Raw genomic sequence first — 27,057 nt, forward strand, 5'->3', positions numbered from 1 at the left:
TCAAACCTCTAAAAAGGTTGGTGCAAGAAAAAAAAAAAAAATCTTTCCCAAGCACAGTTAGGAAATTTATCTCTTTTTTCACCTTAGAATGTAAAACACCAACTATATGGATTGTTTGAGACCAGTCCTTGCTATCACTGAGTATTCTAATGGCTAACCAGACCTCTGTTCTGATTTGAAGACTGAAAGTAAATCTGAACAACCTGCTCAAGGTCACAAAAGCAATATAAATAGTCTCAACGTCCAGGTGAATATGAAGAACATATATAATCATGTCACTGAGCAATATACACAATTCAGTAACATGAAACGGAATAGACACAAACAGGAAGCAAAGAGCCCAGCATCATTTAGCATGGACTCAATGACAAATAATACTATCACAGTCAAATGGCCTGTATAGATGGGGTCACAACTAGAAAAATTAATCAGAGACTAAAAACTTAGAAAAGTACAAATATATGAAGAGTAAGTTATAAAGAATGATACTGGAAGGAATACAATACCTATTCCATTATTTTCTTACTATAATATTTTAGTGTTCTCCCTCTCCCTGCTTGTATTCATTCCTTTGCCTCTCCTTTATTCTTTAGAGAAAAGGTAAGCAACGTTAATAGATGAGAAAAGAGGCAGTTAAAGAAAGTCTTCATGGTTGCACCTGGTGGTCCTTCTCAGACTGCAGTCCTCCAGAGAGGGCAAGATTATCGGCTAGGGAAATCCATTCTCCTACCTTATGTTTCCATGAGAGCTTAATGTAAAAGCAGCACTCTTGGCCTCTTCTCTACATTCATTTCTCACCCTCCCCAAGGGAGGGGCACTGATTCATCTTACTGGTGAGACGGTGTCTTGGGCCCACTGAAACTTACTCCTCTACTGCAATGATTCTCAAACTTTAACTGCGACAGAATCCTAAGACTTTTGAGCCCCACACCCCGGAGTCTCTGCTTTGGTTCATCTGGATTAGAGACCACCGATCTACATTTCTAACAAGTTTCGAGGTAATGCTGATGCTGCTTGTGTGAAGACCACACTTTGAGAACCCATTGCTACACTGAATGGGGCTAAAGTGTTCTATGTCATTATCCTTACGTGACTTGCCCTATTCCTCTTTAGCAGTAGCTTGTCCTCAGGACACAAACTCTCCCTTCCAACCCAAAGGCAACTGTCCAGCAAGTCTGCCTGGAATGGAGTGAACAGAAGTTAAAATTTGGGGAGAAAAGGTATGAGGAAGACCATCTGGCCACAGGCTATAATCATGGTCCAGTTCCACCGGGAATAAAGTTGGTATTTTGAACTCTGAGAGGCCTCTATTTCTCAATCAGTTCAGAGAATAAAGAGAATAGTATAAATTATCAGCCCCCTAAATCCAAGAGCATCCAGCATATGATCATGGGAATAACTAGGTATTCCAAAGTCTGTACCCTCATTCTGGAAGCAGAGTGATTATCTTGTCTAAGTCATAATGCTTAAGCCAGATGACATCAAGTGTACATACCAAATAATGTTCCTGCTCTTGAAGAATATGTAGGAATCACCAAAGGGGTATAAATGGAGAGAAGATATTGAGCCTTCAGGAAATTCAGCCTAGATTACTTCTCTGGGTTGATCACCAACAACTGTTCAGACCAGGTTGGCTGGCTCAACAGCTCCCTCCCCATCCACAGCTAAGCAAAGCCCGCTAGGACACTTCTTGACCACCCCTTCCACCCATTTTCCATCCTTGGGTCTGGCGGCTCTGCTTCTATGCTATGTCCTGCCCATTCTGCAGATACTTCTGAATCTTAGCTCTCAAGTGACACCCTGGCTTCAAACCCTAATGTGTAACCAGTTTTGCCCCATCTCTGCTCAGCCTCACTGAGCTCCTGGAGCCCTTAACAGGGTTCAACATCCCCAGGCACTCTTTCTTCAGGAGGGAAGTCTGTTTTCCTTAAGAAGAACAGAAGAGCAGAAAATTAAAATGCAATCTCTCAGCAAACAGAAAAAGAGAGAAAACAGTGAAACTCATGCCAGGTCTTGCAGGTCATAACCTCCCTACTCCTGGGGCACCCATCTCAGGGCTTTTGTAACTTCTTCTTCACCCCCCTAAGAGGCTCTCCTGGCTACCAACAGACAAAATGGCACCCAGGGGCCACATCCTGCCTGGACACATGTCTTCTGTGGCTCATTAAGTATCTTCTAAATTTTGGAGTGAACATATACAATTAGGGGATTAACATAAAATTCAAGATTTCTATTTTCTCTTTTAAAATCGGGAGGTCTAGGAGCCCCTGGGTGGCTCAGTCAGTTAAGCAGCTGGCTTTGGCTCAGGTCATGATCCCAGGGTCCTGGGATCAAGTCCTGTATCCGGCTCCTTGTTCAGCAGGGAGCCTGCTTCTCCCTCTCCCCCTGCCACTCCCCCTGCTTGTGCTTTCTCTCACTCTCTCTCCTGCTCTCTGTCAAATAAATAGATAAAATCTTTTTTTTTTTTTAGAATTGAGAATATCTTTCATTTAGCATAATTTGTTTTCAGACAAGCAAATGGAAGGAATTAACAATTTCAAATGCATTAAATATAGAATGCAACTTTAAGAAAATACTAGAACATTTTATGAAAAAAAGTCATATATTTTGAACACAATATTTCATCAGAAAAATACCAGTGACACAATATTAGAGGCAAATGCAGTTGAAAAAAAAAATCAATTAATCACCTATCTTTCTATTATCTATCTATATTGAGAATAATTTTTCAGCTCATGCTATATACAATATTCAGATAATCAATATGAATACTCTTAAAAAAATATGAATACTCTTTTCATTTTATTTACGGTTTTAAAAAAATAAAATAAAATCAGGAGGTCTAGCCATCCTGAGCCCACATTTCTACATGGTAGCACTGGGCTAGGCCAGTGATAGCTGTGCCCTTTCCATAGGTGTAAACAGTTTGCCACAATCCTATGATCCCTGGCTACTCTCATTTCCCATAGAGCATATGTAAATGAACAGTGGTAAAGCATGAGCTCTACTACCTGCCATTGTTAATTTCCTGAGCTACCCCTGAACTCAAGTTATTAATGCTGTGCTGCTGAGAGACAGAAACACATGTATTTTGTTTCCTTTTCAGATGGTACTTGCTTCCATTCTCAGTCCTGAAGCCATAATTGTAGGAATCATAAACAAATGGACACTTTATCCCAAAGTGGCCCAGACTTGTGGAGGGTGAGGAGAAAGAGAGTAAAGGGACTCGAAATAAAAAGGCAATCCCCTTTTCAACATTTCTAGTTCCCTAAAAGATCAGGACTCAAGAAAGAAAAGATAGCCGTATCCTGTGTTGTTACAGGACAGAAATTCCATAATCAGAAGTGACCAAATATAGAAATTTATGGCACACTCAATTTTAGATTATATATTAAGCAAATAAAAGTTTATTGTTTTTGTAAAGACAGCCCTTTTCATTTAGAAATAAGCTACACCCCCCCCCCAAAAAAAAAGAAAGAAAGAAACTAGACCACTGAGAAAGGAGAATTATTACCTACTTAGGAAATGATCATGGTGCAATAAAAGTGTACAAAGACCTTTTCTTGTCTTGAATCACCTGTTATTTGCATGTACAATGAACTGGTTGAAAGTCCTGCTAAGCCACCATCAAATGACTGCAGTGTCACAGCCAGACACCTGCCCCAGAATGGCACAAGTTTGGGTACTTCTGAATTCCTGGTCTTTGCCCATAAGATTAGATCAGTGAGTTGGTGTCAAGGTGAATATTTCTTTTTTTTTTTTTTTAGATTTTATTTATTTGTCAGAGAGAGATCGAGCACAAGCAGGGGGAATGGCAGGCAGAGGGAGAAGCAGCCTCCCCGCCAAGCAAGGAGCCCGATGCGGGACTCGATCCCACGATTCCAGGATCCTGAGATCATTACCTGAGTTGAAGGCAGACGCTTAACCATCTGAGCCACCCAGGCTCCCCATGAATACTTGATTTTTAAAATCCTTCCTTCTCTTTCTCATTTCTCTCCTTCCAAGGCCAGCACTTAAGTGGGAAAATAAAATGTGTTACAACTTCTCTCCTTAAGACTTTCCAGGACAAGAATGGATCCCACAGTCCTTTTCCTCCTGGTTCAACATAAAACAGATCCCAAAGTGAATCAGAAATTTTCAATAGCCCAAGAATCTTTCACAGGTTGTTTTTGCTTTGGGATCTAACCTTTCCACTGATCCAGATGAAGGAACAATGCAGGGAGGGCTAAGGCTAAATCTGTAGTGGAATGGCCAGCCCACTGTGATGACTAATGAGACCCCTTGGGAATATAATTACAGAGTCCTTCCACATAACGTGTCACATGCAGGAGAGTATTTTGAAAGCTTTATATACAAATATAAAGTATCTATGATTTTTGAGCTGGACATGATGAAACACTCTATTATAAATCTGGCCTTACCCTGATTCTCAGTGATGATTCAGTTAGTTCAGAAAGGAGGAAGATCTCAGCTCACTGTTTATGCCAAATTAGAGTCTGAGTTGATTATCTTTGCTCACAGACAGAAACAAGTTAAAATTACATCAGTGAAAACTATTAGAATACTTGCTTCCTAAATGTTTCCTTTTTGCTTAAGAAAAATAATTTTTTAATTTTAGTCACCACTTCTATTTTCTTACACTGTAACAATTTTAAGCAAAAAACAGTTTAACTACTTCACGGGTGCCTGGGTGGCTCAGTTGGTTGAGTGTCCAACTCTTGGTTTTGGTTCAGGTCATGATCTCAGGGTCATGGGATAGAGCCCCACATTGGGCTCCATGCTCAGTGCAGAGTCTGCTTAAGATTCTCTCCCTCTCCCTCTGCCCCTCCCCGCTGTGTTCTCTCTCGCGCTAAAATAAGTAAATAAATCTTTAAAAAATAAAACAGGGGCGCCTGGGTGGCTCAGTTGGTTGAGCGACTGCCTTCGGCTCAGGTCATGATCCTGGAGTCCCTGGATCGAGTCCCGCATCGGGCTCCCTGCTCGGCGAGGAGCCTGCTTCTCCCTCTAACCCTCCCCCCTCTCATGTACTCTCTCTCTCTCATTCTCGCTCTCTCAAATAAATAAATAAATAAATCTTTAAAAAATAAATAAAAATAAATAAAAAATAAAACAAAAGAATACCTCAATAAATATAAGCTTTAATCATCACCTGAAGAATTGTAATGCAAAAAGGTAACTTTTTTCTTATAAGTTTGTCTTTATTCCCTTAGAAGATGCAGTCTTTTTTTTTTTTTTTTGAAGATTTTATTTTATTTATTTGACAGAGAGAAAGACAGCGAGAGAGGGAACACAAGCAGGGGGAGTGGGAGAGGGAGAAGCGGGCTTCCCGCCAAGCAGGGAGCCCGATGCGGGGCTCGATCCCAGGACGCTGGGGTCATGACCTGAGCCGAAGGCAGATGCTTAACGACTGAGCCACCCAGGTGCCCCGAAGATGCAGTCTTGATATCCACAAATGTATATCAAGTTGCTGAATCAGCCATACCTAAATTATTATAAATTTATTAGTTTATGGCAAAGCTCATTTGGAATTTAGTATCAAGTAATTATCACTAAATGTTTCAGTATGTTTTTCTCTCTTTACTGGAGTTTTTGGGGTGGATGAGTTGGATTGAGGTTAGGGGTTTTTTGTTGTTGCTGTTTTGGCAAACCAACCACTTCTCTTGCTGTCAAGAAGGTGAGGCAAAGACATTTACTGTTCAATGAACAGCCATGTGCTTCTCCTCCCTTCCAGCAGGATCATGTGATTAGTTCTAATCAATGGGCTGTGAGTAGAAGTAATATGTGTCACACTAAGCCAAAGCAATTCAGAGCTAGTATGTGATCCTCTAGCTCCTCTTCCCCTGCTAAGACAATCTGGAAGTCCCATGTTAAAACAGCAAAATCAAAACCACAGCAACTGGGATCTCTGAGTCATTGCATATAGAACAGCTGCTCTGAAGAACAGGCAATGCACACTGACATTTATGTGAACAAGAAATCGATGGCGAGGGTGCCTGGGTGGCTTAGATGGTTAAGCATCTGCCTTCAGCTCAGGTCATGATCCCAGAGTCCTGGGATTGAGTCCCGCATCGGGCTCCCTGCTCAGCAGGAAGCCTGCTTCTCCCTCTTCCTCTCTCTCTGTCTCTGTCTCTTATGAATAAATAAATAAAATCTTAAAAAAAAAAAAAGAAATCGATAGCCTACCCTAACTCATAAAGAAAGTATGACCAGAAAGAAACCCTGTATCAGTCCGTGATCAACCAGCTTGGGCCCTTTACAAGGATTAGCTGAATCAAGTAGGGAAATTTTCCAAACCTTCCTCAGATCTTCTGTGTTACTTTATTATTTCATTTCATGTGCATTCACAGGTTATTACCATACCTACTCTTTTTCAAAGGTAAGTATTTAAGACCAAATCCTCTATGCTACTCACTTATTAACAAACTCAAGATCTTACTGAGACATACCATGAGCAATGCACATTAAGCAACGTAACCACTGATAAAGCTTAGCTGAATATGTTGTTCTCCTACATGGCTGCTTTCCTGTTTTATAACCCTCAGGCTTCATATCAGGAGACACGCGTGGCAGGGGAGTTAGCAGACCACAGGCAGACAAGAGGGCATAATGACGTGGGCCAAGCTGGCTCTCCTTTGTCAGCAGACCATAGGTATGCTGTGAATTGGACAGACTGATTTCAGTGGGGCCTTGAACAGAGAGAGATGCTATCTCCTCCAGCTGGCAGTAAAAATATCCAGTATGATACGGACTCAAGCCTATGCCCTTCAAAACATTACTGATTTCAAACCTCCGGAAACTCTGGAGCCTGGCCTGGACAACAGTAAGGTATAAACTTCCACAGCCCTGGATTCAAATCTCAGCTCAACTACTGACAGCTGAGTGAGTCTGGCCACAAGACACAGCGTCCCTGAGCCCCAGGCGCCTGCCCCCTTCACGAGGCATCTGTCAGGATTCCTGGAATTGATGGTGGTCAAAATACTGACCATATGTTGTACCCTTGGTGCCTCAGAACCATGGGATTCTTAAAGGCAATCTGAATTTCTATTAATTTTATGTTTTATTACAAGCAAAACATCATTCTTGGGTACATTTAAAGCAGTGAAAAATATGTCTATGGCTCTACCCTTAGACGCTCCCTAATGACAGTCACAATAATAAATTCTCCTACTTTATCTGATCGTCTTCCAATGTGATCAAGTCCTTGTCAGAAAAAATATATCTTGGGGCGCCTGGGTGGCTCAGTTGGTTAAGCAACTGCCTTCGGCTCAGGTCATGATTCTGGAGTCCCGGGATCGAGTCCCACATCGGGCTCCCTGCTCAGCGGGGGGTCTGCTTCTCCCTCTGACCCTTCCCCTCTCATGCTCTCTGTCTCCCATTCTCTCTCTCAGATAAATAAATAAAATCTTTAAAAATATATATATATATCTTGAGTTAAAGGTCTGTTCCTTCTCCAGAGGAAACTGATTTTTTTTTTAATTCCTAGGAATTTCCTATTAACCATACTTTTGCTGATTTCCAGTTCTGATCATGTATTTCTATACTCCAAGTAAACTGAGCTCATGTAATATTTTTTATACTAAAAACCAATGTCAATGCAGTCTAATCACAAAAAAGAAAAATCAGACAAATTCCAACAGAGGGGCATCCTACAATGTACCTGACTACTACTCAAAACTCTGAAGGTCATCAAAAAACAAGGAAAGGCAGAGAAACTATCACAGCCAAGAGAAGCCTGAGAAATGTCAGCTAAATGTAATGTGTGGTATCTCGATGGGATCCTGGAACAGAAACAGGACTTTCTGTAAAAACTAAGGAAATAGGAACAAACTTAATTATAACAAATGTACCACACTAATGTAAGATGTTAATAGGGTAAACTATTAGTGTATGTTAGCGTGGAGGCACATGGGAACTCTCTGTACTACCTATTTAATTTCTCTGTAAATATAAAACTGTACTAAAAAATAGAGTTTGTTAATAAAAAAAAATGTTACCACAATGAGATACCACTTTCATACCAAGAGGGCCATAATCAAAAAGATAAATAGCAATTTAGGATGTGGAGAAACTGGAACCTTCATACATTGCTGGTGGGAATGTAAAATGCTGCAGTCACAAAATAATAAAATAAAGTGGTGGAGTCATATTGGAAAACAGTCTGGCAATTCCTTAAAATGTTAAACAAGTTACCATATGACCCAGCAATTCCACTTCTAGGTATAGGCCTGAGAAATGAAAACACATGCCACCCCCCAAAAAACTTGTTCACAGCAGCAGTATTCATAATAGCCAAAAAGTGGTAACAACTCAAATGCCCATCAACTGAGCAACAAATAAGATGTAGTACGATCCACACAATGGACCACTAGTCAGCCATAAAGAGTGCAATTTTAATATTCCAACATGGATGAACCTCAAAAATATTATGATAAGTGAAATAAGCCAGACACAAAAGGCCACATATTGTATGATTTCATTTATATGAAATGTCAAGAATATGTAACACAAAGTAGAACTGTCATTGCCTAGGCAGGGGGTGGGTAGGAAATGAGGAGTGTTAATGGATACAGGATGATAAAAATATTCTAGGGGCGCCTGGGTGGCTCAGTCGTTAAGCTTCTGCCTTCGGCTCAGGTCATGATCCCAGGGTCCTGGGATTGAGCCCCGCGTTGGGCTCCCTGCTCCACGGGAAGCCTGCTTCCTTCCCACTCCCCCTGCTTGTGTTCCCTCTCTCGCTGTGTCTCTCTGTCAAATAAATGAATAAAATCTTTAAAAATATATATATTCTAAAACGGACTTACACATGAGTGATTTGAATGGCATGTGAATTATACCTCAATAAAGCTGTTATTTAAAAAAACAACAGGGGCACCTGGGTGGCTCAGTTGGTTAAGCGTCTGCCTTCGGCTCAGGTCATGATCCCGGGGTCCTGGGATCAAGCCCCGCATCGAGCTCCCTGCTCAGCGGAAAGCCTGCTTCTCCCTCTCCCGCTCCCCCTGCTTGTGTTCCCTCTCTCGCTGTGTCTCTCTCTGTCAAATAAACAAATAAAATCTTTTTAAAAAATAAAAATAAATAAAATTAAAAAAACAACAATCTCATCATGTGCACCAAGCACACTGATGGAACACTGTTTAATCCTATTCAAGACAAAGATTCTGACAATGTCTGGTTAATATGAAACCATTAATTTCCCTGAGAAGTCTTGCTGCTTGATTTTGTAATACCCTTATTATAATGCCTAAGGGCATAACATAATGGAAAGAACCTGTGCACACAAAAGGCATGAGTGAGCCTTTTTAGATTAAATGAGCAACATATATAACATAAGGCCTCCCTAAAGTGTGCCTGAGATGTGAAAGAGGACGCAAAGAATATTCCTACTGATATTTAATAATTAACTTGCAAAAATGAGCATTACAGTGCTGCTTTAGTACACTTCCTCAGAATGTAGTCATTTTCTCTGAATTACCAGAAAATTACAATGTTTTCAGTTCTTCCATTATTTATTGTCCTAATTCTATGAGAAATTTATTACTAACCTTGCAGAAAACTTCAATTAAGGCTTAGTCTCCCATAGCACAATACATATCATGTAGGCAGAATATAACTCAGTAAAAATTTAGCAAGGTCAATTTTTTTATCCTACACATTCCAGATGTATATTAACAGGTAATACAATAATTTTTAAAGTGAAACTACTTTGTTCAAATTGAAAAAGATGAATTTTTGCCCATATTAATCCAGCCTAATTTCATGAATCAAGAACTGAGTAACAGTTGACCCTTGAACAACACAGATTTGAACTGCGTGGGCCCAGTTATATGTAGATGTTTTCTCAATACAGTACAGTACTGTAAATGTATTTTCTCTTCCTTATAACTTTCTTAATAACATTTTCTTTTCTCTGGCTTATTTTACATAATATATATATTTTGCATAATATATATATAATACATATAACCTCCACAATATGTGTTCATTGACTGCTCGTGCTATCAGTAAGGCTTTTACGTTATCAGTAAGGTTTCTGGTCAACAGTAGGCTATCAGTAGTAAAGTTTTGTGGGGTTCAGAAGCTATACATGGATTTTTCACCGCAGGGGCGAATGGGGTGAGGTAAGTACCCTTAACCTCCACGATGTTCAAGGGCCAACTGTACTGCTAACATTAAACAAACCGTGAAACCTAAGGTAGAATAAAATTACTTTTGGTTCTTGTTTCATTTAACTGCAGGAAAAACAGGTATCCAAGCCTCTAGCAGATCAGTGTATTAATACACATTTCTCCGAGCATCTCTATAGGCTACTCTCCTACTCCTAATCAGATTCTTCTTAAAACAATATAAAATACTCCACTCTGGAAAACAGTATGGAGGTTCCTCAAAAAGTTGAAAATATAGCCACCATACAACCCAGCAATTGCACTACTGGATATTTACCCCAAAAATACAAATGTAGGGATCCAAAGGAGTACGTGCACCCCAGTGTTTATAGCAGCAATGTACACAATAGCCAAACTATGGAAAGAGCCAAGATGTCCATCGACAGATGAACGGATAAAGAAGATGTGGGGTGTGTGTGTGTGTGTGTGTGTGTGTGTGTGTATATATATATATACATATACATAAAATGGAATATTAGGCAGCCATCAAAAGGAATGAAACCTTGCCATTTGCAATGATGTGGATGGAACTGGAGGGTATTATGCTGAGCGAAATAAGTCAATCAGAGAAAGACATGTATCATATGATCTCACTGATATGAGGAATTCTTAATCTCAGGAAACAAATTGAGGGTTGCTGGAGTGATGGGGGGTGGGAGGGATGGGATGGCTGGGTGACAGACATTGGGGAGGGTATGTGCTATGGTGAGCACTGTGAATTGTGTAAGACTGTTGAATCACAGCCCTGTACCTCTGAAACAAATAATACATTATATGTAAAAAAAAAAAAAAAAAAAAGAAGATAGTAAGAAGGAAAAATGAAGGGGGGGAAATTGGAGGGGGAGACAAACCATGAGAGACTATGGACTCTGAGAAACAAACTGGGGGTTCTAGAGGGGAGGGGTGTGGGGATGGGTTAATCTGGTGATGGGTATTAAAGAGGGCACGTACTGAATGGAGCACTGGGTGTTATATGCAAACAATGAATCATGGAACACTACATCAAAAACTAATGATGTAATGTATGGTGATTAATGTAACATAATAAAAAAATATTAAAGGGGGAAAAAAGCAATATAAAATACTTTAAGAGGAATATAACCTCAATTTATTTTTTTAAATTTAAATTCAATTAATTAACATATAATGTATTATTTGCTTCAGGGGTAAAGGTCTGTGATTCATCAGTTTCATATAATACCAGTGCTCATTACAACACATAACCTCAATTTATACGTGTCAGTTTATTTCAGAGGTGAAATCAGTTTTACATACATTATCCACATGTAAAACATTATTAAATATTATTTAATTCATTTCAAGAATTAGTTTAAAATGCATGTGAATCTACAAAGATGCTTATACTTTGTTAATTAATTTTATTTATTTATTTTTTTTTTTTAAGATTTTATTTATTTGAGAGAGAGCACATGAGAGGGGGGAGGGTCAGAGGGAGAAGCAGACTCCCTGCCGAGCAGGGAGCCCGATGCGGGACTCGATCCCGGGACTCCAGGATCATGACCTGAGCCGAAGGCAGTCGCTTAACCAACTGAGCCACCCAGGCGCCCTTTTTTTTTTTTTTTTATTAATTTTATTTTTTTAAGATTTTATTTATTTGAGAGAGAGCACATGAGAGGGGGGAGGGTCAGAGGGAGAAGCAGACTCCCTGCCGAGCAGGGAGCCTGATGCGGGACTCGATCCCGGGAAAGATGCTTATACTTTGAACTCAAGCTATGCAGCTGTGTCTCCTGGATAAGGCTGGGTCCTCTCTCAAGATTTACTGTCAGTAAAAGACAGGGGGTTAGCAGTCTAAAAAAAATAAGGCACCAGGGGGCACCTGGCCTGATCAGTCAGTAGAGCATGCGACTCTAGATCTTGGGGTCGTGAGCTTGAGCCCTACATTGGGGGCAGAACTTAATAAATAAATAAACAAACAAACAAGTAAGTAAAATAAGGCACCATAGATCTTAAGTCTCTACAAGCAAGTAAAATAAGGCACCATAGATCTTAAGTCTCTACAAGCAAGTAGAAGCTAGAAAGTAGTAGGTATGTGACAGGGTGGGGGTGGGTATAAATTCACCCATTCATTAATTCCTTTTTATATATTCATTCAACAACTTATTAAGTTCCTACTATGCATCAGGCAATGGGGATACAAAGTTGGAAAGATACAGTCTTGCCCTCAAGAAGCTCTCACCTGGGCAGGGGCAAGGAAGGGGGGAAAAAGCAGCAACAGCTCATGCTCCACATGGCCATCCACATCTGTGGCCCCAAGAACTTCAAATAAATCTTAGTGTTATTAAATTTTATTTTTAAAAAAAGTTACATTCTTTTTTAAGTTTTTATTTATTCATTCCTTTAAGTAATCTCTATACCTACATGAGGCTCAAACTCAAGATCCGGAGATCAAGTGTCCCATGCTCTTTCGACTAAGCCAGCCAGGCACCCCTATTAGAAAACTTTTAATCTAGGGGCACCTGGGTGGCTCAGTCGTTAAGCGTCTGCCTTCGGCTCAGGTCATGGGATTGAGCCCCACATCAGGCTCCCTGCTCCGCGGGAAGCCTACTTCTCCCTCTCCCACTCCCCCTGCTTGTGTTCCCTCTCTTGCTGTGTGTGTCTCTCTCTCTCAAATAAATAAAATCTTAAAAAAAAAAAAAAAAAGATTTTAATCTAAAATGTGTATGGTACCTTTCCATTTAACTATTTTATTTAATCCACAACAAAAAAGAACAACCACAACAAAATACAAACCACCACCACCACCACCAAGGTTCAGATAGGCTGCATGACTTTCCCACCCACTGAACTTCTTAGCTGTGGATTGTGGGCAAATGGGAGTCAGTCAGTTCTGTCCCACCAACTCACTAAGCTGCCTCTTTTATCAGCCAGCTAGCAAGTGGTAGCACCAGGGTGCCAACTTCTACTTACAAATCCACTGTTTTTTGCTTTTCTCACCACACTGTAGTTCTCAGCACAGGATACTTTGTAGGGGATATACACAGAAGATTCTTAAAATCTCCAATGAGACACAAATGTCTTTCCCATTTGTAGCCATCCCCCAAAAAGATGAATAAAAGGGACCACTTGGCCTTAGTGCCTTTTAATCCCCAGCTCTTCTAAATCAGCACTAAACCAGTAGACATCACCCCATTTATCGCTAAAGCAATTCTGAAGAGACACCACATTGTCATTCACCCTTACCTTTGGAATCTTTCAGCACTTGGGAGTCAGCCTGAAAGCATCTGCTTAAGACACCATATTTATATCCTTAGCCTTAATTTTTGAATTCCCTTGCCTTCCCAGAACAATCCAGAACAAGTAATACAATCACTAGACCTAATAATTTATTTTTGTCTCATTTTTATCATTCGTTTCTCAGAAACTGAAACTAGCTGTCCTTTTACATTTTACATATTTTTGAAAGACACAGAAGCCTTTAAAGATAGACTGATTTTTGCAAATCCAAAAGATGACTGAAATACACATACTAAAATCAGCCAGGGAAAAGCATTTTTAGGTGTTTATCCAAGAGAGTATGAACTATAGATAAATGTACTGTAAGAAACAGGGTTCCTCCTTTTCTGATGTGTTTGGGGGTTAGGAGGGAACTGACAGTCAGGGTAAGCCAAGATAAGCCTATGACTCAACACTGCCTACAGAATAAAGCCCAAATCCCACAAACTCATACTCAAATGCTCCACAACCTTCCGTAAATGCCTTTCCAGTCTTATCTCCCTGCACTTCCCCCAAAATGAAAGAGTATTTACCCCTAGCTGCACCTGCACTGCCCTGCCACACCTCCACTGTAAGGTTCAATCGCCCCCATAGTCTGGAACACCTCTCCCTCTCCCTCTCCCTCCTGACTGGTGAGCACCTGTCATCCTTCAATGCCTACCTCCTTCAAATGCCCCTCCTCCATTATTTGCTTTATGTAGACAAATGCTCCCTTATTTCAGTTGGCTTACAAAGATGCACGAAACATCAGAAGGCAGCATTAATCACCATCCCCTCAACTCTGTCCTTGCCTGCCCTAATTGTTACAATGGAAAGTGAGCCTTCCTCCACCTCAGCCCCCTCACCCTTGGTTTCTATCATTCCTACAGCACGTGGCACCAACTGCCCTGTACTGGAGCTATGAATTCATGCATCTTAACCTTCCCATAAAACTACACGTGAAATATGTGTATTTCAGTCATCTTTTGGATTTGCAAAAATCAATCTATCTTTAAAGGCTTCTGTGTCTTTCAAAAATATGTAAAATGTAAAAGGACAACTAGTTTCAGGGGAAGGTTATGGGGAGGTTTTCTGAGGAAGGTTCAGGGGAAGTTTTCTGAGGGCAGGGAAGCAACTTTCTGCCATTGTGTACATTCTACCTCTTGGCTCAGAGCTTACAAACTATTCCAAAAATACCTGTTGAATAAAGTTTAACATTATATCCAGATTAACAAAAATAAAATCCAAGTATATACACTGTGAATATACTAGTCATTCATACTTGGTTTGGGGTCGACTCCTGATATCATCTAGCTGATTGATGTTGGCTGTTCAGCTTTCCATGGGTGGAATGGCCATCCTGACTAAAGAGCAGTTATTTATTTAAAAGTATGTAAGAGAAGAAAAGGACTGATTTCTTAGAACAAGGGGGGTGGGCATAGAACAGATAAGGAACTTCCAGGGAACAGCAAGGGGCTCAAGGCAGCAACCACTTGGTAAATGAGACTAATTAAAAAACAAAACAAGGGGGTGCCTGGCTGGCTTAGTCGGTAGAGCACGTGACTCTTGATCTTGGGGTCATGAGTTCAAGCCCTACGTTGGGTGTAGAGATTACTTAGAAAATAAGCTTAAAAAACAACAACAACAACAACAAACCTGAAACATCAATTTTGTAAAGGTAGTATAGTTTCAGAAGAAAACCATTTCTTCCTAGCTCATCTATCATATAATGTCCTTTATTCTAGCCCACTGTTTCTCAAAGTGTGGTTCTCAGATCGGCAGCCTCGGCCTCACCTGGGAACTTGCTAAAATGAAACTCTCCAGCCCCATCCCAGACTTAAAGAATGAGAAACTCTGGAGTTGGGACCTAGCAATCCATTTTTCACCAAGCTCTCCAGGTGATTCATATGCATGCTTATGTTTTAGAACACATTTAAGTACCTGCAGCTTCCTGAACAGGCCAACTCTTTCTAGTATCCATGCTTTCGCTCCTACTCTCCCTTCTCCAAGGAGTGCTTTTTCCTCCATCTATTCTCTGTAGATTGAACTTGTGTTTTCAAGGCTCAGCTCAAAAGTCTTGACACCTTCCTCAACCCACTGAACAGAATTAACCGCTCTCAGGCGCCTGGGTGGCTCAGTTGGTTAAGCGACTGCCTTCGGCTCAGGTCATGATCCTGGAGTCCCGGAATCGAGTCCCGCATCGGGCTCCCTGCTCAGCAGGGAGTCTGCTTCTCCCTCTGACCCTCCCCCCTCTCGTGCTCTCTCTCCCATTCTCTCTCTCAAATGAATAAATAAAATCTTTAAAAAAAAAAAAAAAGAATTAACCGCTCTCGACTTGGGCTCCCCCAAAGCTTCATTCTGCCCTTTCTCCTGGTGCTTACTCTTGTCCCAGGCTGTCCATGTGTCTGCCTCCTCCATCGGACTGAAATGCATGAATGTAGGGACATGTCTCACTCACAGCCCTACCCCCAACTCACCTTCCTTTATTCAATTGCAGCCCTTTGATTTTTGCAGAGGGAAGAAAATTATTCTTCTGCAACAAGCCTCTGATTGACAATGAGAAGACTGCTGAGAGGCATCCAACCCCTCTCGCCCTAATGGAGATTAATAAATATCAAGTGAGATCTGAAGTTTAGGAGGCAGTTGTTGAAGGCACCTCTGGCAACGGAGAAATCCTTTAAAGAGCTCCACAGTCAAGGCTTAGCTACAAACATACTTAGGATCTTATAAAAACCAAATATAAATTTGAAATTATTCCCTCTGACCAGTAAAAGAATATGGATTGACTGGATAAGTACTGGATTTGGAGCTATACTGAAGCTCCAAGAGGACAGGGACCCTGTATCTGTCTTGGCTATGACTATGGTCCCAATGCTGAGCCCTGACATTTTGTCAGATGCTGAAATTAGAAAATATAGATGTGAGTTCCATCCCTGTCCCTTCCAACTAGGTAACCTCAAGCAGGCAAGTCATTCTCAAAGTCTTGGCTACTTATCAGTGAAAGGCAGCAAGGTCAGAAAATTATTATAACTATCAATAAATAGCTTACTCCTTACCTTATAGTTTACTAATTGCTTTCACATTCACTGTCTTGTTTGATCATTAAACATGCAGCTGAAGAGGCCTCCCTTCTCATGGGGTCAGACTTTGACTTCCCATCCATGCTCCTGATCATAGGCCAAATGATTTCAGATATCTAAACTTGAAGTTACCCAGCTCATTTTGATTGATCACTACTCAGAGATTCTCAAGTTACCTTTTTCCATTGGCGGTGATCTTGAGTTTAACTTGGGCTGTTTGAGGATAAGAAAAGGGATAAAGCAAATTGCTATTATTGTAGTTTTTCCAAAATTAATTCACTCGCATGTCAACTTTGCTAAAAAACACCATTGAATTTATGTAGCTGTGTTTCACGGCTGGCACCATGAACACAGTGCCAGCCGTTAACACTAACCTGATAACACTTAAACTCTGCAAGAACTGGGCCACTCTTGAAAACACCATCTGGACCAAAAGAGTGTCCCAGTGTACCTAAAGCTGAGGAGGGAGGAAGGAAAAGGGAGACTTCATCAGGACAAAATGCTTAGAGAGCCTGTAGAAGAAAAGAATTCAGGAGTCTGAGAAATTTGGGTTTGTTCCTAAAGGTTATAAATACTAACTTGATATCGAGCTAAAGGTTCAATTATGTGCTAACTTGGTACTGTATTCCCACCAAATTATTGATGAATTGCATTAAAACCTAAGCAGAGACCTCAAAATTCTAGTCTGCATTGATTTTTATCTATAAACAGTACACTTTGAATATATATCAAGGACAAAAAAAAAAACCAATATAGCTACAAAGGATGGCATTTAAGATGACAAAGTGAAATGAAACAAAAACTCTACTTGTGCCTTTGATCATTCACTGTGAGTCGGTTTTGAACCTGCTTTTCTTTTATTTCAACAATTTAATCTAGATTCTGAGCACCAGCTATGGGAACAATGTGGGAATGCAGCCGGTACTTTCTATCTAAGGCATTCAAATTGTTTGATCAACATCAGTTTTAGGTCACAGATTGTCATGCATCACTTTGGATTTTACAGTTGTGATCTGTGGGGTAGGTTTACTCTTTTATTCATAGAGTGCAGAGGGCTCCCCATGGGAATTCATTGTAGGGAAGAAGGATAAGACAAGCAGACCTTGGTCCAAGGCTTAATTACCATGACTGATCCTCTTCCACACAATTACCAATGTTTCAAATTCAATCCAAATTCTATTTTGACAGCACCGCTAAAATCTTGTTTCTTGGTTCTCCAACAAATTGAAGGGGACTTCATCATTTCTTAAGTTTAAAAAAAAAATGTTATTTCCTAGATCTTTAAACAATTTGAGTTTCTTAATAATAAGTTCAATGCCAACCATTCCCCCAAAAACCTTTCGCTTTTTATCATGAAGAAGGTCCCCCACAAACCTTTCACCTTACAAAGACATCCATCCACCTTACTATCGGAAAAGACAGTTTCTTATGTCTCCTCTATGGTTGGCTTGGATTTTTTGAAGGAGGAGGCATGTCTGTGTGCAGTGAGTTATCCAAATATTCTTGTAGCGTTATAGCTCTGAATTGCTTAAAAGTTTCTTATCAAGTCTAAAGTCCCCTCACCACTGGACTTTGTGAGCAAATAACCTGTCACTCTCCTAAAAACAAAATACTTTCTGATAAGGGGCACCCGGGTGGCCTGGTCATTTAAGCGTCTGACTCTTGGTTTCGGCTCAGGTCTATGATCTCAGGGTCCTGAGACCGAGCCCCACATTGGGCTCCATGCTCACACTGAGTCCGCTTGTCCCTCTCCCTCCCCTACTCCCGCCGCCTTTGTGTGCACGTGCTCTCTCCCTCTCTCAAATAAATAAATAAAATCTTAAAAAAAAATAAAACTTTCTAAAAAAAAAAAAATAAATAAATAAATAAATAAATAAAACTTTCTGATAAAATAGTGTTTTAAATGAGAAACTCTCCTAATCATCACTCTAACACATACCCTTTTTGTGCCCACAGTGTTACTAAAAAGCAACTTGCTTTTACAGAAGCCATGCTACATCTCACCAAAAACAACCAATAAGTACTCTGAGACACAGGAATATGGAAAAGAAGACGATCAAAGCTGACACAGCCTCACGTCTCATGATCTTTTATGTCAGCAAAATTTCCAGCAATCAAACTTGTATAGCCATTTTATAACCTATAAACCTACAGGCAGTACAAAGCCTTCTTTCTCTTGGTCCCTGATTTTCATCATCACCCAGAAGAAAATTTGGATTTGGATCTTTGTTCAGGGAAAGAGCTGGATGGTAATGATGAGTTCTTGGATGTTGAGAAGAGTGGAAATGGGTGGAGGCCAGAAGCTAGTGGCCTTTCCTTTTATATCCAGTGCACATGCCCCGGGAAAGCACAGAACCAGAAGAAGGTGAAGCAGAAGCAAGAAATGGGAACAGGACTCATCACAGGGAGAAGAATGCTCTCAGCTGGATTCCATTTTGAGACTCCCATGAGGGAGTAATTAGGTTCATCAAGGAGATAGATGGGAGGCACTTTCTCAAGGGCAACTCGCAGGTCAAATCTTGGGACTGCCAGTCCTGACTCTCAATTATTTGTCTCTGACCTGGGGCCTTCCCTGAGGTCGCTACACCCACCTCCAACTGCAACAAATCCACACTGACTTCAGAACTCACTGATCTTGAGGATCCCAGAAGACTGTGTTCAGGTCTGGATTCTCCCTGGGGTTTTTGTTGTGTTTTTTTTTTAAAGATTTTATTTATTTATTTGACAGAGACAGAGACAGCGAGAGCAGGAACACAAGCAGGGGGAGTGGGAGAGGGAGAAGCAGGCTTCCCACTGAGCAGGGAGCCCGATGCGGGGCTCGATCCCAGGACCCTGAGATCATGACCTGAGCCGAAGGCAGACGCTTAACAACTGAGCCACCCAGGCGCCCCACCCTGGGGGTTTTGACCACAGTTCAAAGACTTGAGATAAGAATAAGGGTCAAGACCCACAGATATTCCAGGAGCTTCCAGCAGTAGATCCTGCCACCTCAGGGGAAAAAAAAATCCTTACAAACATGGTCACCCGAGAGTCCTTAAACTCATACCCAAAGTGAATTTCACACCCCCCAACTCAGAGGCATCTCCTGGATCACTACACCAACTCACCTCCATTACCCCTGCTCTACCCCCTAAAAGAGGATAGGAGCAAAACAGAAATAGCTTTATGGTGCATCCAGAGAAAGAGTTGCTGAATGCCTCCAGAGATGCTTTGAGGATAAAAAAAGGAGATAAAGACTAAGTGGAATAATTTTTAAAATAAAAACAAAAACTGGAAAGATTCACCACTGTTGTTTTGTTTCTCAGATTAAAGTCTGGCTCACAGAATGTTGAGAGTTCCACCAGCTGAAATCTGTGGCCATTCTAAGCATCTATTAGAGTTACCACAGATAACGCTTTGCCTTTTGTTAAGATATTTAATTAAGTTATTTGAGCTCTCCATGGCTGAAGACAGGCAGGCCTGGGATCAAAACTTAGCTCAATACTTATCAACTGTATCACCTCAGAAATGTGGCTTTGTCTAAGTCTGTTTTCTCATCTGTAAAACAGGAATAATTGCACCAATCTCATAGAATAGTTTGTAAAGACTCTGACATATCACTTATAAAGTGTTTAGAACAGTGTCTGGTCCATGGAAAACATTCTATAATACTAGTTACTAATATGACCGTTATTTTTTTGAGAAAGATTCAGAATACAGTCATTTTATAAAATAGTGCTATAACATATAACTCTAGAATGTAATATTTCGGCATTTTTTTAAGTGTCTGAGACAGTAACTTCAACATACTACCTGATTTTGCATTTGGCTATCCAACCAATTCTGATTAATATCATGACAAAAAAAAAAAAGGTAATCCCTCTATACCTGGCCAACCCTTCCCCACCCCCACCCCCACCCCCAGCAAACCATCTCTCAAGCTCTGTCTCTCCTCTCGACCACTCTCTCTCCTTGAGTCCTTTACAAGAATAAGCATCACTACCAGTTGAAGCTGTGAACGTTCAGTGTAAAAGATGTGCTGTCAACAGTTCCCTCAATGCCATGTGCAGCTCAGTGAAAAGGCTGTATTGATTTGCAAAATGGCTATTTGCAACATCTGTTCCAAGTAAACAAATATTTCAAACCACCTCTTGAACTTATTTTGGATTCAGAAGCATTTGCCTTCTGTCCTATTTTTCCAAGTAGAGAGTCTGATCACAATTCTCTCTCAACCTGACCCCCACAGCCATCACTCTCCACCTTCCGGTAGTGTAAAATATATCTCCCAAATACACTCTCAGTCCAAGGACTTTGGGCCCCCCCTGTTTATGTCTTCTGCCCCATAGGCTACCAGGTCCTTTCCAGACTCCTCCTCAACTCCATCGTGCGCAGATTCCCAGGACTGCAGCCTCACCCCTCCTCACTCTGTGTATTCAACCTGGAAATGGCCAGTCATCCCTTGTGTCTCATCTCTTCCAATAACACAGACATCCTCCCATTAGCCACCAAGTTCCTCCTGTTAGATTGGGCTCTGAGGGTTTTCAATCCATAGAACATCTTGAACTGGAGTGCCCTGTTGCCAACTCAAATTAATCTTGAGGCCAATAACCTTGAAAAGTTAGAGTTAATGAAATGAGCTAGTAGTGAGGAGATGGTGTAGCCAGAGCTTCTGTTCACACTAACTAGCTTAGTTAAGCATAACTCAGTTCCTCTTCTTATAATGAGGGGATAGTCTAGATAAAGTACTACTTGATAGCTCTAAGATCCTAAATGCCCACCTTCCCCAGGCCAAAATACACTTATTTATTCATGCAGTAACTATTGAGCGTCTAATACCACAAAGCTACATGCCTCGCATTGTGAGGGGTTAAAGATCAGCCCCCCAAAAGCTTATCATCTAGAATGGGAAATAGACAACCATATCAATTACTGTAAGAAACAGAAAAAGATGTCACAACCGGAGGTACTTATAAAATAAAAACAACATTACAAGCCCATTACCAAAACACCAAGCCTGAAACTGATTTTTTTTTTTAAGATTTTATTTATTTATTTGACAGAGAGAGAGACAGGGAGAGAGGGAACACAAGCAGGGGGAGTGGGAGAGGGAGAAGCAGGCTTCCCGCCAAGCAGGGAGCCCAATGCGGAGCTCGATCCTAGGACCCTGGGATCATGACCTGAGCCGAAGGCAGACGCTTAACAAGTGAGCCACCCAGGCGCCCCTGAAACTGATTTTCAATACGTCTTTTCTTCTCTGCATCTAGTCTTTTACCAAAAGCTTTTTCCTTTTCCTTTACATCATTTCTTAAATCTGTGCTTTCCACTAAGCACTTAAGAGTCACATGCTTAGGGCGCCTGGGTGGCTCAGTCATTAAGTGTCTGCCTTCAGCTCAGGTCATGATCCCAGGGTCCTGGAATCGAGCCCCGCATCGGGCTCCCTGCTCTGCGGGGAGCCTGTTTCTCCCTCTCCCACTCCCCCTGCTTGTGTTCCCTCTCTCGTTGTGTCTCTCTCTGTCAAATAAATAAAATAAAATAGTTACATGCTTAAATGCAGGCCTGGGCAACTCTCCCGTTATGATTTTACCCCTTCCCCAGCACTCCCCAAACAGATCCATGAGCTCTCATCAAAATATGAGAATCACCCCATTAGGCTGGTCTGACTTGGCCACTGTCCTGCTATATTTCTAACGTGGCCTCCCCCATATTACACAATATTCACATCAAATCCCTTTAGAAGGGGCACCTGGGTGGCTCAGTCGGTTAAGCGTCTGACTCTTGGTTTTGGCTCAGGTCATGATCTCAGGGTCATGGGATCCAGCCCTGCATCGGACTCTGTGTTCAGTGTGGAGTCGGCTTGAGATCGTCTCCCTCTCCCTCCCCCTCTGCTCCTCACCCTGATCTTTATCTCAAAATAAATAAAATCTTTAAAAAAAATCCCTTTACAAAATGATCCATATTTCACCTCCCACAAGCAGTGTCTGAGAACATAGTGCTTAGTGCTGGATGGGATGTCTAAGTCATAGGCTTTAAGTTCTAAGAGCTTACAAACTGGTCAGGAAGTTGAGACATGTGCTAAAATACAATAATCAGGGATACTAAAGATGAGAGGGATGCTAGCGGCACAGACAACAGTAATACATGCTATAGGGTTTAGAAGAGGGAGAGCTACTTTCTGGCCACAGTAATCAAGGCAGGCTTCAGGAGGAGATCACACCTGAGTTACACCTTGCAGTGCAGGCAGGACTTCAGGGAAGGAGGCAAAAAGGCATTCTGAGCCAAAGGCCCAATGTGCCTGAGGCAAGAAAGGAGGGCGGTGTCAAAATCAGCAAATTGTTAGGTGGGGTTTGAGTGAGAGGGCACTTTTTGAAAGGTGTTTATAGGGTACGACCAAGCTTAGTAATAGGAATGACTAATTTTCTGATTAAACCAGACAAGGTAGAAGAGAAAAGTCAAGTTTAATAATCAACCCAAACTGTGAAGAGAGTATTATCAGGGGGATGGTAAAAAGAGCCCTAAAATCAGAAAACCTGGGCCCTAGGCCCAGCTTTGCCAAGGAGGGGCTCCAGCAGCCACAGCAAGTCATTTAACCTCATTGGTCTCGGTTTTCTCATTTGTAAACTGAAGCAATTGAACTGGCTGACCCTGAAGGTCTCTAACAGTCCAAAACTAAACCAACTGTATATTATTTCTGCCATTAAAACATTCATCATGGGAAGGGGAGAGGGTGGAGGGGAAGGCAGGTATCTGTATTCCCTTTCCATATAGGTTTCTCTTCCTGAACTTAAAATTTCTTTTTCCTAAACACATTAATTCTATTTATATGCTTCCCACATCATAAATGTAACACTTACCTAAATAAGGTTCAGTGTGTGCCCCCTGACCTAAAATTTTATGACTCACAGGTTATCCAAGAACTTTGTGCAGCACAGCCTTAGCCTCCTACAAGTGTATCCAATACCGCTGCCCCAGGGTAAAACATCTGTGTATGAGCCCTAAGATGTTACAGGGTAAATAAAGGACAGAAAAGTGAGAACTCTTGTTACTCATCTAAAAGACCGCTTTCTTTGAATAGCACCAGATTAAGCCTGAAATAACACTAATGTAGAAAAAGTAAGGGGCGGGGGTGGGGAATCTTAACATTTTATAAAGTTTCTACTTTAAAATGTAGCTGAAATGCATAAGGTATTTGGCACTGAAATTCGCTGAAAGTTGACATTTTTTATGCCGCATCCAGAGGCCCCCTGCTCCAGGAAGGCACCAAAACTAGAAACCACGGATGCGATTTCACTCCAGCCCTACTGATCCTATGCACCAAAAGACCAAAGGCAAATAAAATCACTCACGGAGTTCAAGTGAAACAGGCTGGATCAGAAAGCCTCGTCAGCAGCCACCCAAAGTTTAAAAGCGACAGAGGAATATAGCAAAGTTAACAAAATGCCTAACTTCAAGCAGGGAATCATAATTCAGTTCACAGGCTTACTGTGTAAGCAGCGTAAATACATGATTTAACACCTGCCCGCACTCCATGTTGCCGGGACGGGCAGGTGCGCACCCGAAGGTCTGAGGGCGCCGCACTGCACAGCCGGGCGCGGGGAGCCGCCTCTCGAGCGAGGGAAATCGGAGAGACACCCCCCCAGTCCCCCCCCCAGCTCAAGCCGCTGTGCGCCGGCGAAGAAGTGAACCTTTGCTTTCTGCCTACCGTTCCAGCCTTACTCTCGGACCCCACCGCCGCGCCCCGTACCTGCTGCAGCCGTCGAGCCCGCAGCTCTCGCTCGGGATCCAAGCACCCCCGGCTCCACTCTGCGGATACCTCTCGGCGGCCGCCTAGCTGCTGCGCTCGCGCCACTACGCATGCCCGGCCGGCACCCAGGCCAGCAAACTCCGAATCCACTTGCCGGGTTTTAGCTGCGGCTCCTAGGGGAGAGGACCCAAGCCCAGGAGCCTGAGTTCCGCCCAGGAGTGGAAGACGAATTGCAGATGCTGGGAGAGGTGGGTAGGCACTGTGGCAACGTTATTCCTATTGTCCACAGTTACCCAGGACTTACTCCTCCAAACCTAAAGCTAACCATCTATACAATTGGAATGAGCTTAGTAGAGTGGTCCTCCAACTTGAGCATGGATCAGAATCACCTGGAGGGCTTGTTAAAACACAGATCCCTCGTCTATTGTTTCAGATTCAGTTTGCCCACACTGAGGCCCAAAGATTTACATTTCTAACACTTTCTCAGGGGAAACTGATGCTACTAGTCCTGAGACCACACACTGCGAACCCCTGATCTAAAGCTATTTGGTATTAAAACAGGAAAGTTTTCTCACCGCACCGCCCCCCGCCCCCCCAGGATTTCACATAACACTTCCTCTTCATTTAACAGCCACACCTGCTTTAAAAATAAATAAATAAATACAGCTCGCACTCAAACAAAGGTGGGACATTTCCTCTAGCATGTGAGTCAAGTAAATGGAATGCAGCCTCAAGAATTTGGGCATATGTTGCCTGTAGCATAATCTATAGCTGTGGTTCCTCCAGCTCTGTCCGGGCAACAGGAGGGGGTCCCTATTTTGCTGCCTCATTAACTCAAAGTCCTGTGTGCCCCCTTATTGTCTAGCACAGTACTGGGTACAAAATAGGTACCCAAGTACTCAGTACCTACTGAAATGGTATGGGTAGGATGGGAGAGATGAAGAAGAAGGATGTTGAAATCATTTTAGGAAACCAAAGGAAGTGATAAGCAATTAAATATAGAAATTAGTAAGCCAATAAGGATTTCTACCTGCTTTCTACCTAAAGGAATCAGTGGATTTTGTATCCTTATCTGAGCCCAGATATATGTGAGGAGTTGACTACATAAGTTCTCACAAAATACTTCTTAAAAATTTAAACACACCTCTGCCATATAACCCAGCCATTCCATTCATAGGTATTACCCAAGAGAAATTAAAACATACATTTACACAAAGCCTTAAACACCCATGTTCATAGCAGCTTTTTTTTTTCCACAATAAGCCCCAAACCAAAAGGAACCCAAATGTTCATCAACCGGTGAATGGGTAAACAAAATGTGGTACATCTATGCAATGGAATAGTACTCAGCAAAAAAAGGAAAGAATTATTCATACAGGCTTCAACATAGATAAATCTCAAAATCATTATTATGCTGAGTGGAAGAGTCCAAAGACAAATGTATGATTCCATTTATATGAAGTCCAAACTAACCTATAGTGACAAAAAACAAATGAATAATCACCTGGAGCCAGGGGTGGAGGGAGGGATGAGCTATAAAGGGGCAGTAAAAATCTTTTGGAAATGATGGAAATCTTATCTTGATTATAGTAGAGATTTCACAGGAATATACAACTGTCAAAACTAAATTGTGCACTTTAAACTTATGAAATTAGTTTACATAAATTATTCCCTAATAAAAATAAGAAAAAAATTAATCAAACATTCCTATGAGCTCTTTACTTAGTTGGAATATTGATCAAGATAAATTCATGAGGAAGTATAGACCCTAGATATGGTGTAATCTGATTTGTAAAAAAAAAAAAAGGAAAAAAGAAAAAAAGAGAAATCACCCTCTGTAGAGAAGCAAAAAATAATCAATATAAAATGTCTGAAACAACTCATCTCTAAAAGTAAACAACCCCAAGATGTCGTTTGTAAAGGTACTGCTGATTAAAGTATTTCCCAAAAGTTATCTCCAAATAGGGCGCCTGGGTGGCTCAGTCGTTGAGCGTGTGCCTTCGGCGCAGGTCATGATCCCGGGGTCCTGGGATCGAGTCCCGCATCGAGCTCCCTGCTCCACGGGAGGCCTGCTTCTCCCTCTCCCGCTCCCCCTGCTTGTGTTCCTGCTCTTACTATGTCTCTCTCTGTCAAATAAATAAATAAAATCTTAAAAAAAAAGTTATCTCCAAATAGAAAATAAAGCATATCATTATAAATGCACAACAAGGGGTACCTGGCCGGTGCAGCTGGTTAAGCATCAGACTCTTGGTTTTATCTCAGGTTGTGATCCAAGGGTCATGAGATCAAGCGCCGCATCAGCCTCTCCCTCTGCCCCTCCAGCTCACGCTCTCTCTCTCTCTCTCTCTCTGAAATAAAAATAAAATAAAATAAATCTTTAAAAAAAGAAATATACAACCAGAGCATAATAATTATAAAGAAAACCATTATCTGATGAACTGATTATATCTCTAACAATAAGAAATAAAGTTTTCAAACTATGTTTCCAGGAGCCTGGGATGTCAAGGAGATGATAAATGAACAGGACTCTGGGTCAAGGACCCCAGTCCCAAGAGCACACTATTACTTCCACATTGGAGTATTCTCTGCGATTTTATTATAAGAGATGTTCCACTGATAATTAAAAGAGCAATAGTTTGAAAGCAACAGAAGTAGTGGCATCAGGTAGGAAGATTTCACAAAGAGAAAATGCTATATTTGGTGGGAACAAGTATTCTGGTCAGCAAAAATGTACATCCTAGTTATAATACCATATGTTCCAGTTTTTCCATAATACTCCTGATTTTTAATATTTATTTATCATGTGAATTTATGTCCAATTATGTGTTCCAACTAATAAAATCATAAACATAAATTGAAATAGGGATAATTTTCTGGGTCTTCT

At 41.4% G+C, this 27,057-nt stretch overlaps 1 protein-coding gene across 2 annotated transcripts in view; it reads right to left on the reverse strand.

The window, feature by feature from the left end:
- PLS1 (plastin 1) overlaps positions 1-24,251 on the reverse strand; it is a 110,472-nt gene extending 86,221 nt beyond the window's left edge. For both annotated transcript variants that reach the window (XM_064586841.1, XM_064586846.1), the window contains exon 1: positions 24,174-24,251. The gene's annotated coding sequence lies outside the window, so the exon portion shown is untranslated. The remainder of the gene's footprint in view (positions 1-24,173) is intronic.
- Between the last annotated feature and the right edge of the window lie 2,806 nt (positions 24,252-27,057).

This window comes from Mirounga angustirostris, unplaced genomic scaffold (genome assembly GCF_029215605.1).
Source record: "Mirounga angustirostris isolate CCGP_5_RB_7025 unplaced genomic scaffold, mMirAng1.0.hap1 SCAF_1, whole genome shotgun sequence".
NCBI lineage: Eukaryota > Metazoa > Chordata > Mammalia > Carnivora > Phocidae > Mirounga > Mirounga angustirostris.